The sequence below is a fragment of the Molossus molossus genome, unplaced genomic scaffold (genome assembly GCF_014108415.1).
Source record: "Molossus molossus isolate mMolMol1 unplaced genomic scaffold, mMolMol1.p scaffold_m16_p_2, whole genome shotgun sequence".
Classification (NCBI taxonomy): domain Eukaryota; kingdom Metazoa; phylum Chordata; class Mammalia; order Chiroptera; family Molossidae; genus Molossus; species Molossus molossus.
The window spans coordinates 42,545,679-42,564,535 of NW_023425355.1; positions in this window are offsets into that span (position 1 = coordinate 42,545,679).

Consider the following 18,857-nt stretch of genomic DNA (forward strand, 5'->3'; position numbering starts at 1 on the left):
TTTTCTAGACATGAAAAATGTCATAATAAAGATGTAAATAAAGGAAGAAACTAGTAAGTAATTAAGAATATGTCTAACACTGAGCTAGATGTTTTCATTCTTATCTAATTATTTTATTTTCTTAAATTTTATTTTTCTATTATATTTTACATTCAGTATTAATTTATTTTAGTTCCAGGTGCATGGTTTAGTGGTTAAACTGTCATACAAAGTGGTTACTGCCTAGGCTTACATATCCAGTAAGCGACAGAGCCAAGATTCAAATCTATGTTTGTTTGACCAGTTGGTTTTCATTTCTATACCTTTTAAGAATTATCACACACAAACAAAATTAGTTTTATAGGAAAAATTGGACAAATTAGTAAACAAAAATTTTTTTAGCTTAAAAGTCAGTTAGATCTGGATTGGATTTTTTTATTCTATTGACTGTGTCTTCTCATAAATCACTTAACATTTCTGAACTTTGTACTTCTCAAATTCACAAATAAGATTATTGACATATACTTGAAGGTCATTTTAAGAATTACATGAGGCAATATAATGCCTAACAGAATATCTGACAAATAATAGATATTCAAGGAAAATAGATCCACTTTCAATAGGACCCCTATTGTGGCATATTTCCTAACTGAGAGAAATTTAGCAATTGTTAGGAAAAGGTTTACAACTAGACAGGAAGAAAAATAATTTTCTGACCTCTGTATTTAATTGCTTCTTTGGTAACCATCTAGTATAGTCTTCATCTAGTGCTTCTGGAGAAGGCTCTCATTCTGATTGAGCAATTCTGACCACAGGTAAGAATCTTATACTTGAATAAGATGATAGATCACAAACCTAATTCATCTTCCTCCCTCAAAGTATCCCTTCTCCTGTTATTTTTTTCATTTTTAATAAGGCTACTATTATAATAACTATCATATGAAATTTTCAATTATACACATGCATTTTTCAAATCAGGCTTTGATGCCCAACTTTTCTTTAACTTTAGATCATTTGTCTAAATATCAAGTAAAGAAATAATAAAGAAAGAAATTATCTTTTGACCATACAAGTGTCAGGCACTTTGCTGTTCACTTTGCATGATTTGTCTCACATATTCTTCTCAACAATGACAAAAAAAATGTCATTTCAGAAGTAAATGGAGGCTCAAAAGTGTTGCATGTCTTTCCCAAGGACTTTCATAGAAAAAATTTCCCCTTTCTCTTGTCACATGGGAAATTGATAATCTAGTCATTTATTGGGAATGGATTAATTAATTAATTTATTTATTCATTCATTCATTCATTCATTCATTCATTCATTCATATTAGGATGAGACATGTGTGCTTGGAATACTATTGCATTGTATAATAAAATAATTGCCCTCCCTGTCTCTAGACTCCTCATCACTCCTGCTCACCACTGCCAGATCAATTTTCCTAAAGTACTACTTTGATTTTCTTAATTTTCTTTTCAAAGGGATTGATAGTTTCTCATTTCTCAAAGGATAAAATTAAAACTACCTATCCACATGTGCAAAATCTTTGACAATTTGTCACCAATCAATCTTACCAGCATTAACTTCTACCCTACCCTTAAAAAAAAAAACTGTTTACTCCAGTCCCATTAATCTATTTACTACCCCCTGAGCACTCTTTTAAAATTCTATGACCCCATGCATTTATTCATTCTTTTTCTGCTCTTTCCTTCCTCTTCTCTGTCCATCAAAGACTATTCTCTTTAAAGACCCAGAGCATGTTTTCCACGTGAATCCAAGCATGACCACTTCATTTATAAATGGAATTCATTTAATGCATTTGTCACTTGGAACATCAAATGTGGTGATTTTTCAAATTTTCGTTAAAATACATTTTTACATATATACATGGTAACCATTCTCTTCCACTGCCACAGTACTATTCAAGCCACCACCACCACATTCCTAGATTACTATAATACTCTTCCAACTGCTTTTGCTTCCTCCAGTCTCCCTCTTCCATCCATAAGGCACACAGTAATTTCTTTATTTAAAAAAAATTGGATCATGTAGAATCCCTGTTTTAAAATTCTTTAACATTACTAGTCATGTTAACAACATGGTAGTGTTAAACGTTTTCTGTGACCACATGCTTACTGGAAGGCAAGATGACTATAGCTATAGCAGTGGTTACATCAGCATCCTGAGTTTGGTAGCTGAATTCAGTCACTCTAGAGCCTTGATGAGTTCCAGCTGCCACTTTTCTATTTATAAATACATGTATCTTATTTTCATATGGATATCATCATACAATATTTCATAGACCTTGTCTATCTGACAATTACTTCAGCCTGTAAATAAACTCATCTTATAAATGTATTTAAATCAGCCACCTGGAGACTTTTGGTTTGTTTTTACATGTTATTAAAGTATATTATACATACAGAACAAAATGCACATATCTTTACATGGAGTTCAACATTTTTTCTAATTAGTCACCAGCATTTACTAGTTGAGAAGAGGTCTTACAAAGTCATATTTTTGGATTTATTTTAAAAATTAAAAGATTTGCCTACACCATACTGTAATATTTACCTGGCAAACAGTCAGCTCGAACTGTTGAGTACTGTCTCCTTTGGATGAGACTTTGGCTTGAAGTTTACCAAGTTCCCTGGCCACCGCCTCATGTTGCACCTGCCAGAGCTTTGCAGGCATTTGAGTTTTGGCCCCTGCTCAATATAAAAGAAATAAACCATCAAATACTAGGTCTAAACAGAAGACCTGTACTATAAAATCACAAGTCAAATAAGATGTTTAGTTTTTTTAATTTTTTTCATTTTTATTGAACTTTTTGGAGTGACACTGGTTAACAAAATTATACAGGTTTCAGGTGCACAATTCTATAATACATCATCTATACACTGTATTACATATTGACTGCCCCAAGACAAATCTTTGTTTGTCATGGTTCATCCCCCCCATATTCTCCTTCACCTCCCTCTACCCCCCTTTCCTCAGACAATTAACACACTGCTGTCTGTATTCATGAGTTTATCTCTCTCTCTCTTTTTTTTTTTTTTTTTTTTTGCTTAAGCCCTCCACCCCCTCACCAGACCCCACTGCCAACAACTCTCAGTCTACTCTCTATTATGAGGCTGGCACTATTTTGCTTATTACTTCATTTTGTTTATTAGATCCCACATATGAATGAAATCATATAGTACTTGTCTTTCTCTGACTGGCTTATTTCATTTAGTGCTTACCAGGTCCATCCATGCTTTTGCAAAGGGTAAGATTTTCTTCTTTTTTATGACCGAGTAGTATTCCATTGTGTAAGTGTACAACAGCTTTTTTTTTTACCCACTCATCTACTAATGGACACTTATTTATTAATAAATATTGATGATATCTCTGTACCCTTTGTTCTGCATTTTGATCTTTTTTTCTTAATGTATATTATATATTTTTTTATGATTAAAAATCTCCTTAAGCAACATCTCATTGCATTGAAAAAATAAACACAAACAAATAAACAAAGAAACTCATTACAAAGCCAATAAGGCTCTACATGTTCTAGGGTTATCTTGTTCTCCTGCCTCATGTTTAAATTACTACATCATTTCTCTCTGTTCTCTATTCACACTTTTCCTCCAGTCATCTCCTCCTATTGCTCACTTAAAATTACTGGATGTACACAAATTTGAGGCTCTAAGATTTTCCTCAGGTTCTCAGCTACTAGGTTTATGAATACTACAACCAACATACAATCATTGTATTTCCAATCGGAGAAGTATATAAAAACTTTTGGAACCTATGCTCTGACCAATGTGAGACTCCAATACATTATAGTGCTGTAATAGAACCAAATTAACAGTGCTAGAGTTGCACTGAAGAGGAACACCTAATCTGGCTTGAAAAATTAGAGAAAACTTATTGGAAGAAGTAAAATTTAAATTGGAAAAATGGTCTGATGATTCAGTAGGGAAAAAGAGAACAAACGGTCTGAAAAGTATAAATAATAAATGCAAAAGCCTAGAACAAATTGATGACAAAGGTAGGCACTCATTAGTCCCTTAATCTCTATTAGCAATATCACAGAAACACATCCAAAAATATTTGTGGATATGGATATGAAGCTTCAAACAACACTTTCAGCATATTTTTTCCAACAAAATTGATGCACCTAAAGGTTTTCAGCATAGACCTCTGGAGATTTCACCAGACAAGAGCATATTTTGGTAATGGGAAGAAAAAGCACATCTTATTGTAGTAACTGCACATTATTTAGTATAGACAAAGCACAGTTTGTAAACATTGAGTGGAAAGAGTGTATAAACAGTTAATATAAGACATGAGGATGGAGAAATAAGCAGGAGTCAGATCATTACGCAGTTTATAAGTTACGTTATAGTTTTAGAGAGAAATGGAGAAGAAATTAAGTTGATTTTTAATCCTAACATGAGAATTTTTTGAAAATTTATTTTCAGACAGAGTGGGAGGGAGAGAGAGAGGAACATTGAAGTGAGAGACACACATTGATTGGTTGCCTCCTGCATGACCCCGACCAGAGCTGGAGCCGAACTGCAACCAAGGTACGTGCTCTTGACCTGAATCAAACCTGTGACTCTTTGATCCACGGACCAACACTCTAACCACTGAGCAAAATCTGCCAGGGCTTTTTTTTTTTTAATTACAAGTGTAGGTTTATTAATTAATTTTTGTTACAGATGTTTCTCCTTTTTCCTCCACTGATTCCCCCCTCCCTCCCTCCCTGCCCTGTCCCCAGTTAGTTGTCCATGTCCACTGTTCATGAATACATGCATATAAGTTCTGTGGTTTATCTCTCCCCCACTGCCCCCTCTTCTGGGGATTGTCAGTCTGTACCGCACTTCCATGTCTCTGGGACTACCCCATTCCTCAGACTGTTATGTTCATTATATTCCACAAATAAGTGAGATCATATGATACTTGTCTTCTCTGTTTGGCTTGTTTCACTTAGGATGATACTTTCCAGGTCCCTCCATGTAGTCTCAAAGGATAAGAGATCTTTCTTTATTACAGCTGCATAGTACTCCATTGTGTATATGTACCACTGATTTTTTATCCATTCGTCTACTGATGGACACTTGGGCTATTTCCAGATCTTAGTGATTGTAAATAGTGCTGCTACAAACATGGGGATATGTATATTCTTTCTGATTGGTGTTTCAGGCTTCTTAGGGTATATTCCTAGAAGTGGGATCACTGGGTCAAATGGAAGTTTAATTTTTAACTTTTTGAGATAACACCATATTGTTTTCCGTAGTGGCTACACCAGTTCTGCATTCCCACCAGCAGTGAGATAGAGTCCCCTTTTCTCCACACCCTCGCCAACACTTGTTCTTTGATGATTTGTTGATGGCGACCATTCTGACAGGTGTGAGGTGATACCTCATTGTTGTTTTAATTTGCATTTCTCTGATGATTAGTGATGTTGTGCCTTTCTTCATATGTCTCTTAGCCATTTGTATGTCCTGTTTGAAAAAGTGTTGATTCAGCTCCTTTGACCATTTTTTTAATTGGGTTCTTTGTCTTTCTTTTGTTGAGTTGTATGACTACTCTATATACAGTGATACCTCGGTTCTCGAACGCCTCGGTTTTCGACCAAATGGAGATTCCAGAAACTTTTGTCTCGGAATCTGAACAAATATTTGGAACTCGAACTTCCGAGATGAGCCAAGTTGAGCCGAATGGCGTTCATTCGGCACAGCGCGCCTTGCTTGCGTCATCAGTGTGAGTGCAGAGAGAGAGTCACGCTTTGTGGAGTCACGCTTTCCTATTGGTTTCATTGCTTTGGTTCTCGAACAATTCGGTTCTCGACCGTCCTCCTGGAACGAATTATGTTCGAGAACCGAGGAATCACTGGAAATTATTTTGGAAATTAACCCCTTATCTGATGTATCATTGGCAATGATGTTCTCCCATACAGTGGGTTGCCTTTCCATTATTGATAGTTGTTTCTTTTGCTGTACAAAAGCATTTGAGTTTGATCTAGTCCCGTGTGTTCATTTTCTCCTTTGTTTCTATTGCCTTAGGTAATGTATCAGTGAAAATTCTGCTGTGTATAATGTCTGAAATTTTGTTGCCTACAGTTTCTTCTAGGATTTTGATGGATTCATGAGTCACATTTAAGTCTTTTATCTATTTTGAGTAGGGCATAAGTTGATGATCTAGTTTCATTTTTCTGCATGTAGCTGTCCAATTTTCCCAGCACCATTTATTAAAGAGGCTGTCCTTACTCCACTGTATGCTCTTGCCACCTTTGTTTAATATTAATTGAGCATATTGCCTTGGGTCTATTTCTGGGTTCTCTGTTCTGTTCCACTGGTCTATATGCCTGTTCTTGTGCCACTACCAGGCTGTTTTGATTACGGTGGCTTTGTAGTATAACCTGAAATCTGATAATGTGATCCCTCCAACTTTCTTCTTTCTTTTCAAGATTGCTGTGGCTATTCGAGGACTTTTTTGGTTCCATATGAACTTTTGAAGTATTTGTTCTAGTTCTGTCAAGTATGCCATTGGTATTTTGATGGGGATTGCATTGAATCTATAGATTGCTTTGGGTAGTATGGACATTTTAATGATGTTAATTCTTCCAATCCATGAACAGGGTATGTGCTTCCACTTTTTTATATCTTCCTCTATTTCTTTTTTCAATAACCTGTAGTTTTCTGCAAATAGGTCCTTTACTTCTTTGCTTAAGTTTATTCCTAGGTATCGTAATTTTTTTGGCGCGATGGTAAATGGGATTGTTTTTTCAGTTTCTCTTTCTGTGAGTTCATCATTGATGTACAAGAATGCCGTCGATTTCTTGACGTTAATTTTGTATCCTGCTACTTTGCCAAATTCATTTATTAAGTCTAATAGATTTTTGATGGAGTCTTTAGGGTTTTCTATGTACAATATCATGTAATCTGCAAATAATGACAGTTTCACTTCCTCCTTTCCAATTTGGATCCCTTTTATTTTTTCTTCATGTCTGATTGCTGTGACTAAGACTTCCAGTACAATGTTAAATAAGAGTGGTGAAAGTGGACATCCCTGTCTTGTTCCTGTTCATAATGGAAATGTTTTTAGTTTCTGTCCATTGAGTATGATGTTGGCTGTAGATCTTTCATACATGGCCTTTATTATGTCCAGATATGATCCCTCTATTCCTACATTGCTGAGCGTTTTTATCAGAAATGGATGCTGGATTTTGTCGAATGCTTTTTCAGCATCTATTGATATAATCACCTGGTTTTTATTCTTCATTTTGTTGATGTGGTGTATCACGTTTATTGATTTGCGAATATTGTACCAGCCTTGCATCCCTGGAATGAATCCCATTTGGTCATGGTGAATAATTTTTTTGATGTATTTCTGGATCCGATTTGCTAATATTTTGTTCAGGATTTTGGCGTCCATGTTATCAGGGATATTGGCCTGTAGTTTTCTTTCTTCATAGTGTCTTTTTCTGATTTTGGAATTAGAATTATGCTGGCCTCATAGAAAGTGTTTGGAAGTTTTACTTCTTCTTGAATTTTTTGAAATAGTTTGAAGAGAATGGGTGTTAGTTCTTTTTTGAATGTTTGGTAAAACTCCCCCGTGAAGCCATCTGGGCCTGGGCTTTTGTTTGCTGGGAGAGTCTTGATTACCTCTTCAATTTCCTTAGTTGTTATTGGTCTGTTTAAGTTTTCTATCTCTTCCGGGAATAGCTTTGGGAGACTGTGTGTTTCTAGAAATTTGTCCATTTCGCTTAGATTGTCGAATTTGTTGCCATATAGTTGTTCATAGTAGTTGTTAACGATCTTTTGTATTTCCGTGGTGTTGGTTGTTACTTCTCCTCTTTCATTTCTGATTTTGTGTATTTGGGTTCTCTCTCTTTGTTTCTTGGTGAGTCTATCTAAGGGTCCATCAATCTTGTTTATCTTTTCAAAAAACCAGCTCTTTGTTTCATTGATCCTTTGAATTTCTTTTTTTGGTCTCTATGTCATTTATTTCTGCTCTGATCTTTACTATTTCCTTCCTTCTACTTGCTCTGGGGTTTTCTTTTTGTTTGCTTTCTAATTCTTTAAGTTGTGAGGTTAGACAGTCAATTAGAAATTTTTCTTGTTTTTTGAGGTAGGCCTGTAGTGCTATGAACTTCCCTCTCAGAACTGCTTTCCCTGCATCCCATAGATTTTGTGTTGTTGTGTGTTCATTTTCATTGGTTTCCAGGAAGTTTTTAATTTCTTCCTTGATCTCCTTGGTGACCCATTCATTGTTTAATAACATGCTATTTAGCCTCCATGTGTTGAAATGTCTTTGCATGTTCTTGTTGCAACTGATTTCTAGTTTCATGCCATTGTGATCTGAGAAGATGCTTGATATGATTTCAATCTTCTTGAACCTGAAGAGATTTATTTTGTGTCCTATCATGTGGTCTATCTTTGAGAATGTCCCATGTGCACTTGAGAAGAATGTGTATTCTGTAGTTTTGGGGTGTAATTCTCTGTAGATATCTATTAAATCCATTTGGTCTAGGGCTTCATTTAGAGTCTCTGTTTCCTTGCTAATTTTTTGCCTAGAGGATCTATCCAGTGCTGTCAACGGGGTGTTGAAGTCCCCTACTATGATTGTATTGTTGTTGATTTCTCCTTGGAGGTCCTCCAGAAGATTTTTAATATATTTTGGTGCTCCTATATTGGGTGCATATATGTTTATCAAGGTATATCTTCCTGTTGGATAGATCCTTTCAATATTATATAGTGGCCTTCTTTGTCTCTAGTTATGGTCTTCATTTTGTAATCTATTTTATCAGATATGAGAATTGCTACCCCAGCTTTTTTTTGCTTTCCATTAGCTTGGAAAATTTTTTTTCCATCCCTTCACTTTCAACCTATGTGAGTCTTTTGTTGAGAGGTGGGTCTCATGTAAACAACATATAGATGAGTCATGCTTTGTTATCCAATCAGCTACTCTGTATCTTTTTATGGGAGCATTCAATCCATTTACGTTTAAGTCGATTATTGATATGTACTTATTTACTGCCATTTTTGTTTAGTGTGGTTCTATTTTTCTTCCCATTTCTACTGCTAATTACAGCAGTCCTTTTAACATTTCTTGCAGTGCTGGTTTGGTGCTAATGTATTCCCTTTTTTTGTCTGGGAAGCTCTTTATTTGATCTTGTATTTTGAATGATAGCCTTGCTGGGTAGAGTAGTCTTGGATTCAGATTCCTGTTTTTCATGACTTTGATTACTTCATGCCATTCTCTTCTGGCCTGTAGTGTTTCTTGTGAGAAGTCAGCTGAGAGCCTTATGGGGTTCCCTTTGTAGGTAACCTGTTGTTTATCTCTTGCTGCTATTAGGATTCTCTCTTTGTCTTTAATTTGTGGCATTTCAATTACTATGTGTCTTGGTGTGGGCCTGTTTGGGTTCTTCTTACTTGGGACTCTCTGTGCTTCTTGAACTTGAATGTCTTCTTCCTTCACCAAATTAGGGAAGTGTTCTGTCACTATTTTTTTGAATATATTCTCTATCCTTTGCTCATCTTCTTCTTCTTCGGTGACTCCTATGATGCGAATATTATTACGTTTCCAGTTGTCCCATAGTTCTCTTAAGCTGTCTTCCTGTTTTTTAATAGCTTTTTCCTTTTGTTTTTCTGATTGGTTGATTTTTTCTACCCTGTCTTCTAATTCACTGATCCGGTCCTCAGCTTCCTCTACTCTGCTTTTTAAACCTTCCAATGTGTTTTTCATTTCTGATATGTCATTTTTTTTATCTCTTCTTGTTGGTTTTTAATTTCCAATTGGCTTATTTTCAGTGTCTCTATGTCCTTACTCATGCTGTTCAGCTTCCTCAAGATCATGGCTCTGAATTCTAGCTCTGTTAACATGCCTAATTGCTCCACATTGACCTCATCCTCAGTGGAGGTCTCTTGCTCTTTCATTTGGCTTCTGTTTCTGTGTTTCACCATTTTGGCTATCACTGTGGGCTTTGGAGCCTGTCAAGTTCTCCCTGTGGGTGTTGGTGTTCTGCTGTTTGTGGCTCCCTCTCCTGTGTTTAGATGAGCGAGGGAGGACCCACGTTGAATACCACTCTCAAGTCTTACTTTCCTGGTTAAAGTTGCCAGCCCAGGAAACGTACTGTTATCCTCTAGCTTTTTGCCTGGAGGCTAGCAGTCTAGGTTAATTGATGAGTTTTGGGTTGTCAGTTGATTGAAAAACTCCCCCTGGTGCTCAGCCAAGGGGCTTTCAGGAGGGTGGGGCAGATGCTGGTTGTTAGTGAGCCTCAATTAGCACTTCAATGGCCCACAGGCTGGGGTTGGATCTCCGAGGGAGGGGCTGCTGCCTCTCCTCAAAGCCCTCGGAAGGAGCAATGTGGCCACTGTCCTGCGTGGCTGCACTCAGCCAAAGCTCTGAGCGCCCTCCAAATCCCGAGTGTCCCGACACAGTTCCAGTCCAGTCTGCCCTCCCTCTGCCGGAGCCCAAGTTGAGTGGCTGTGGCTGTTTTAGCCTCTGTCCTGTCTCTGCAGAGTGGAGCTGCCTGGGAGTGTAACCTGAGGGCGCTGCTCCCAGCTGAGGCCGCTGCTGAGCTGCCGACCATGGGTTCCCAGCCCTGTCTTGCATCTTCGCAAGCCTACCAGGATGGAGTCAGTGTACCTTGTTGTATGGTCCTCGCAAGCTGCTTTTCTGTTTGTTTTTCCAGTCGATTTGTCTGTGTTATAGTTGTAATTCCAGTTTGGTTCTGGGAGATGGTCTGTGTAGCTCCGTTCACTGCGCCGCCGTTTTTCGGTCCTGCCGTTGGTATTTTGATGGGGATTGCGTTGAATCTATATATTGCTTTGGGTAATATGGACATTTTAATGATTTTAATTCTTCCTATCCATGAACAGGGTATGTGCTTCCACTTTTTTATATCTTGCTCTATTTCTTTTTTCAAAGACCTGTAGTTTTCTGCGAATAGGTCCTTTATTTCTTTGGTTAAGTTTATTCCTAGGTATCTTAATTTTTTTGCCGCAATGGTAAATGGGATTGTTTGCTTAGTTTCTCTTTCTGTATGTTCATTATTGGTGTATAAGAATGCCATCGATTTCTTGACTTTAATTTTGTATCCTGCTACTTTGACAAATTCATTTATTAAGTCTAGTAAACTTTTGGTGGAGTCTTTGGGGTTTTCTATGTACAGTATCATGTCATCTGCAAATAATGACAATTTCACTTCCTCGTTTCCAATTTGGATCCCTTTTATTTTTTCTTCCTGTCTGATTGCTGTGACTAAGACTTCCAGTACTATGTTAAATAGGAGTGGCGAAAGTGGGCATCCTTGCCTTGTTCCTGTTCGTAAGGGAAATGCTTTTAGTTTTTGCCCATTGAGTATGAAGTTGGCTGTAGGTCTTTCATATATGGCTTTTATTATGTCGAGATATGATCCCTCTATTCCCACACTGCTGAGTTTCTATCTTTTAAAATGGAAAAAATAAAACGTTTCAATTTTGAATATTTACTTTGTATTCAACAGCCTTGCTAAGGTTCACTTATGACTTCTAATAGATTTTTTTTTTTTTTGGATGAGTTATTTATTGCACTGCATCAGCTCCTTTTTTAGTTAAATAATTTACTTTTGTTACAGATGTTTCTCCTTTTCCGCCTACTGATTCCCCCTCCTCCTCCCTCTCTACCCTCTCCCCAGCTTTGTTGTTCATGTCCATTGTTCATGCATACACGTATATAAGTTCTGAGGTTTACCTCTCCTCCCCACCCCCTCTTCTAGGGATTGTCAGTCTGTACCCCACTTCCACATCTCTGGGACTACCCATTCCTCAGACTGTTATGTCCATTATATTCCACAAATAAGTGAGATCATATGATTCTTGTCTTTCTCTGTTCGGCTTGTTTTGCTTAGGTTACTTTTCTGATTCCTCCATGTTGTCTCAAAGGATAAGAGATTTTTCTTATAGCTGCATAGTATTTCATTGTGTATATGTACCACAGCTTTTCTATCCATTCATCTACTGATGGACATTTGGGCTGTTTCCAGATCTTAGCTATTGTAAATAGTGCTGCTATGAACATGGGGGTACATGTATTCTTTCTGATTGGTGTTTCAGACATCTTAGGGTATATTCCTAGAAGTGGGGTCACTGGGTAAAATGGAAGTTCAATTTTGAATTTTTTGAGGTAACACCATATTGTTGTCCACAGTGGCTGCACCAGTCTGCATTCCCACCAGCAGTGTACTAGAGTCCCCTATGCTTCACATTCTCTCCAACACTTGTCGTGTGATGATTTGTTGATGGCGGCCATCCTGACAGGTGTAAGGTGATACCTCATTGTTGTTTTAATTTGCATCTCTCTGATTATTAGTGATGTTGAGCATTTCTTCATATGGCTTTTAGCCAATAATATGTCCTATTTAGAGAGGCATCTATTTAATTGCTCTGCCCTTTTTTAAATTGGGACTCTGTGTCTTTTTATCCGAGCATTCAAACCATCACATTTAAGGTGATAATTGATATGTACTTATTTATTGCCATTTTTGTTTAGTGTGGTTATATATTTTTTTTCCTATTTCTTCTACGAATTACAGCAATCCTTTTAGCATATTTGCAGTGCTGGTTTGGTGTTTATATATTCCCTTAGCCTTTTTTTCATTTTCTTTTTGTCTTGGAAGCTCTTTATCTGACCTTCTATTTTGAATGGTAGCCTTGCTGGGTAAAGTAGTCTTGGATTCAGATCCTTGTTTTTTATGACCTTGATTACTTCATGTCACTCCCTTCTGGCCTGTAGTGTTTCTGTTGAGATGTCAGCTGTGGGCCTTATGAGGTTTCCTTTGTAGGTAACCTGTTGCTTATCTCTTGCTGCTTTTAGGATTCTCTCTTTGTCTTTAATTTTTGGTATCTTAACTACTGTGTGTCTGTTAGGGTTCTTCTTACTTGGGGCTCTCTGTGCTTCTTGAACTTGAATGCCTTCTTCCTTCACCAAGTTAGGAATATTTTCTGTCACTATTTCTTCAAATATGTTGTCTAACCCTTGCCCATAATCTTCCTCTTCGGGGAATCCTATGATGCGAATGTTATTGTGTTTCCAGTTGTCCCACAGTTCTCTTAAGATCTCTTCCTGTTTTTTAATTGTTTTTTTTTCCTTTTGGTTTTCTGATTGGTTGATTTTTTTCTACCCTGTCCTCTATTTCACTGATCTGGTCCTCAGCTTCCTATACACTGCTGGTTAGTCCTTCCAATGTGTTCTTAATTTCTGCTATGTCATTCTTCATTTCTACTTGGTTGGTTTTCAATGTTCCTATATCTTTACTCATGGTGCTGATGACCTTACTCATGCTATTGAGCTTCACAAGATCATGGCTCTGAACTCTACCTCTGATAATTTGCTTAGCTGCATTTCATTGATTTAATCTTCAATAGAGTTCTCTTGTTCTTTCATTTGGGATTTGTTTCTTTGTTTCACCATTTTGGCTATCTCATTGGGTTTTGGAGCCTGCCAAATTTTTCCTGTGTGTGTTGGTGTTTTTCCTCCATCAACTGTTTGTGGCTTCCTCTACTGGGTTTGGATGAGCCTTGGTGGGCCCACATTAAACAACACTGTCAAGTCTTACTTTCCTGTGTAGATTTGCAAGCTCAGGAAAGGTTCAGCTATCCTCTAGCTTTTTCCTGGAGGCTAGAAGTCTCAGTTACTCAGTGCCTTGGAATGTACCCTGGTATTCTGCATAAGAGGATTTCCAGAGGGTGGGAAAGATGCTAATTGTTAATGAGCCTCAATTTGCATTTCTTTGCCTCACCTGGTAAAGGCTGAATATCCAACTTGGGTGCTGCTGCTTTTCCTCACAGCTCTCGAAAGGAGTACCCTGGCCACCATTCTTTGTGGCTGCAACTCAGCAAAACCTCTGAGTGCCCTCCAAAATCCTGGGTTTCCCCACAGAGATCCAGCCCAGTCTGCCCTCCCCCTGCCATAGTCCCCAGGTGAGTGGCTGTGGCTATTTTAGAGCTCTGTCCTGGATCTCTGTGTTGTGGAGTATGCTTGGTCTTCATTCCCCAAGGGCGCTGCTCACAGATAAGAGTGCTGCTGTCTGTGGGCTCCCAGCCTGCCACCGTCTTATGCCTGGGCAGATCCTACCAGTGTCCCTGGTTATATGGTCCTGTCCTGCTGCTTTTCTGTTTTTTTGTTGTTGTTGTTTGTTTGTTTGTTTGTTTGTTTTTCAAGGATTTGTCTTTAGTTTTGTTGTAATTCCCGTTTGGAACTGGGAAATCGTCTGTGTATCTTCCATTCACTTTGCCTCCATTTTCATATCTTCTATGCCTATCTTGTGCACAGCTGGGTCACATAGGCCTCTCTGTTGTTCCTGCACCCTGCAAGTCCTGTGGGTAACTGGGTCACACAGTCCTTTAGGGGACCCGGCTCTATGCTTATGTTATGGGCTGCTGTGTCGCACAGGGCTCTCTGGTGCTTTATCACCCCGCAGGTTCAGTGGGTAACTGGATGGCACAGTCCCTGCTGGGTCACACAGGCCTCTCTGGTGCTTTACCACCCCGGAGGTCCCATGGTTAACTCTAATAGTTTTCTTGTAGACTCTTTTGGATTTTCTATATATACTACCTCATATTCTAAAATGAATGAATTTTGTTTTGTATTTCCATTTTATATATTTAAAAATATTATTCTCTTTTATATTTGTATTAGTTAGGACTTCCAACTAAATATTGTATAGGAGTTGTATTATTTCTCAAAGGAAAGACTTTCAACATTTGCCATTAAGTGTGGTATTTCTAGGGTTTTTATAAAAATTCTCCCTGACATTATTCTATTTCTAATTTTCAAAGAATGTATTCCTTATTTATCATTAAGTGATTTTTCATTTTATTAGTAGTTGTTTTGTATCTATTGAAATCATTATGTTATTTTTACATTGTTTTATTAATGTAGTGAATTTCAATGACTGTTTTCCAAATGTTAGTCCAATCTTGTATTCCTGAAAAAAATCCAACTTTATAATATATTATATTCATTATATATTGCTAATTAGAGTTTATCTTCACACCTATGTTTATGATAGGGATACAATTGTAATATGGCTTTGATGAATTGGCCTGGTCACATTTTGGTGTAAAAGTTATGCTAATCTTGTAAAATTACTCAGGAAGAATTGACCCCAATGCCATTAATTAAAGTGACTACCTCTACCCCATTATATATTCTTGCCACCTTTTACATAAATTAATAGGTTTGGGTTTATTTTCGTCTGTCTATTCTCTTCTATTGATCTATGTGTCTGTTTGTGTGTGTATGTATGTGTGCCATTATCATACTGTTTTGATTACTATATTCTTTGTAGTATAGTTTGAAGTTAGGTAATATGGGATTGGAAAAATGGCAGCAGAGTGAATGGAGGCTACACAGTCCATCATCCAGAACCAAACTGGAATTACAACTAAAATAAGAAAAATCCTTGGGAAGAACAGCTGGATAGAACCAGCACAACAAGGGATGCCAAATTGAGCCTCGTAGGAATTGCAAATGTGCATGCGGGGGGTGGGCTGAGAGCCAACAGACAGCAGGAGAGAGCCGCATAAGCAGTGTGTACTTCTTCCTGAGAAAGCGGGGGTTTATGAAAAGCACCAAACCAGCTAACCCCTCACTTTGGGCTCTGGCAGAAGGACGACTGGACTGGAACTGAGTGAAAAGAGTGTAGGGCTTCTGATTCAGGAGAGGTGGATACCTGGAGTTCTCCACTGAATCACTCCCTAACAGGACAGTAGACATCTTACTCAAAGAGCTCTTTCCAGGAGACCTGAGGATAAACAATGGCCCCTCCAAAGAAATTCAATACCACCAGTCCAGAAAAATGCAAATGGAGGCTCATTAACATCTCAATTTAATTAGCTAGCAAGTGCCCCACCTGAGGCTCATCAAGTAACTGAGACTAATACCCTTCAGGCAAATAGCTAGAGGATAACTGAAATTTTATGGCTTGCAAACTAACCCAGGAAAGTCAGACTTGAAGATGGTGTTTAACATGGATCCTCTCACACTCATCCAAACCCAGTAGAGGGAGCCACAACCAGCGGAGTACAAACAACCACAGGGAAAAGTTGGCAGGCCCAAAAACCCACTGAGACGGACAAAATAATGAAACAAAGAAACAAAGCCCAAATGAAAGAACAAGATAATTTGACAGAAAATGAAATAAATGGAAGGGAAATGAGCAAGATATCAGAAGGAGAGTTAAGAGTAATAATCATGAGGAAGCTCAATAGCATGAGTAAAGATACAGAAGCATTGAAAAACAACCAATTGGAAATGAAGAATGAAATAGCAGAAATAAAAAAACACATTGGAAGAAATAACCAGCAGATTAGGGAAACCAAGGACCAGATCAGTAAATTAGAAGACTGGGTAGAAAAAAATCAACCAATAAGAGAACCACAAAGAAAAAAACAATTAAAAAACAGGAAGACAGTTTAAGAGAACTATGGGACAACATGAAACACAACAATATTTGAATATTAGGAGTTCCAGAAGAAAAAGAAAATGAGCAAGGGTTAGAGAATATATTTGAAGAAGCAGTGGCAGAAAACTTCCCTAGCTTGGTGAAGGAAAAAGGCCTACACGTTCAAGAAGCACAGAGAGCCCCAAGTAAGAAGAACCCAACAGACCTACACCAAGACAAATAATAATTAAAACGCCAAAAATCAAAGACAAAGACAGAATCCTAAAGGCAGCAAGAGAAAAGCAACAGGCAACCTACAAATGAACTCCCCATAAGTCTGTAAGCTGACTTCTCAAGAGAAATACTACAGGCCAGAAAAGAATGGCATGAAGTAATAAAGGTAATGTAAAACATGGATCTGAACCCAAGACTATTCTATTCATCAAGGCTATCATTCAAAATAGAAGGATAACTAAAAATCATCCCAGACCAAAAAAAAAAAAAAAAAAGGCTAAGAGAATGTATTAGCAAAAAACCAGCACTCCAAAAAATGTTAAAAGGATGGCTGTAATAAGCAGGGGAAATAGGAAGAAAAACATAACAAGAATAAACAAAAATGGGAATAAATAAGTACATATCAATAATAACCTTAAAGGTAAATGGACTAAACCCTCTGATCAAAAGACACAGAGTAGTTTAATGGATAAGAAAGCATGACTCATATATATGTAGTTTACAATAGACCCCCTCACAACAAAAGACACACATAGATTGAAAGTGAAGAGATGAAAAAAAATTTCCAAGCAAATGGAAAGAGAAAAAAATCTGTGGTAACGATACTCATATCCGATATGATAGACTTCAAAATGAAGGCCATAACTAGAGATAAAGAAGTCTACTACCTAATAATAAAAGGATCTATCCAGCAGGAGGATATAATCTTGGTAAACATATATGTACCCAGGATAGGAGCACCAAAATATTTTTTAAAAATACTAGAAATTTCAAAAGAGAAATCGACAGATATGATCATAGCAAGGTACTTCAACACCCTTTTGACTTCATTGGATATATTATCTAGACAAATAATTAACTAGGGCCCTGGCCAGTTCGGCTCAGTGGTTGGAGCATCAGCGTGCAGACCAGAGAGTCCCAGGTTCATTTCCCACTAGGGGCACATGCAAAAACAAAACAAAACAAGACAAAAAAATTAACTAGGAAACAGAGTCTCTTAGTGATAGACTAGATCAAATAGATTAAATAGATACCTACAGAGAAATACACCCCCAAACCAATGAATACACATTCTTCTCAAGTGCACATGGGACATTCTCAAAGATAGACCACATGTCAGGATACAAACTAAGTCTCTACAAATTCAAGGAGATTGAAATCATGTCAAGCATCTTCTCACATCACGATTGCATGAAACTAGAAATCAGTTATAACAAAATCATTCAAATACATTATTGAATAATGAATGGGTTATCAAGGAGATCAAGGAAGAAATTAAAAAACTTCCCAGAAACCAATGAAAATTAACACACAACAACACATGGGAACACACAAAATCTATGGGATGAAGTAAAAGCAGTCCTGAGAAGGAAATTCATTGTACTTCAGGCCTACCACACAAAACAACAACAACAAAAAATTATAATTGATCATTAACCTACAACTTAAAGAACTAGAAAGTTAACAAAAATAAAAACCCAGAGCAAATAGAAGGAAAGAAATAGTGAAAGTCACAGTAGAAATAAACAATATATAAACTAAAAACAAAACAAAACAAAAACAACTCAAAAGATCAATGAAACAAAGAGCTGGTTCTTTGAAAAGACAAACAAGGTTGATGGAACCATAGCCAGACTCACCAAGAAACAAAAAGAGAGGACCCAAATAAACCCAATCAGAAAGTAAAGAGAAGTAACAACTGAAAACACAGAAATAATAAAAAGGATCATTAAAGAATATCAACATTTTATGCAAACAAATTGCACAGTCTAGGCAAAATGGACAAATTTCTAAAAATACACAGTCTCCCAAAAGTGAAACGGAAAGAGAGAAAACTTAAACAGACCAATAATAACTAAGGAAATTGAAGCTGCTATTAAGAAACTCCCAGCAAACAAAAACCCAGGCCCGGACAGCTTCACCATGGTGTTTTACTGAACATTCAAAGAAGATATAACATCCACTCTCCTCAAACTACTCCCACTAATTTAAGAAGACAGAAGATTTCCCAACTCACTTTATGAGGCCAGCAAAATTCTAATTCAAAAACCAGATAAAGACACTAGAAAGAGAGAAAACCACAGGACAATATCTCTGATGAACATAGGTGCCAAAATCCTTCACAAAATATTAGCACATTGGATCCAGCAACACATCAAAAAAAATTATTCACCATGACCATTTGGGATCATCCCAGAGATGAAAGGCTGGTACAATATTCACTAG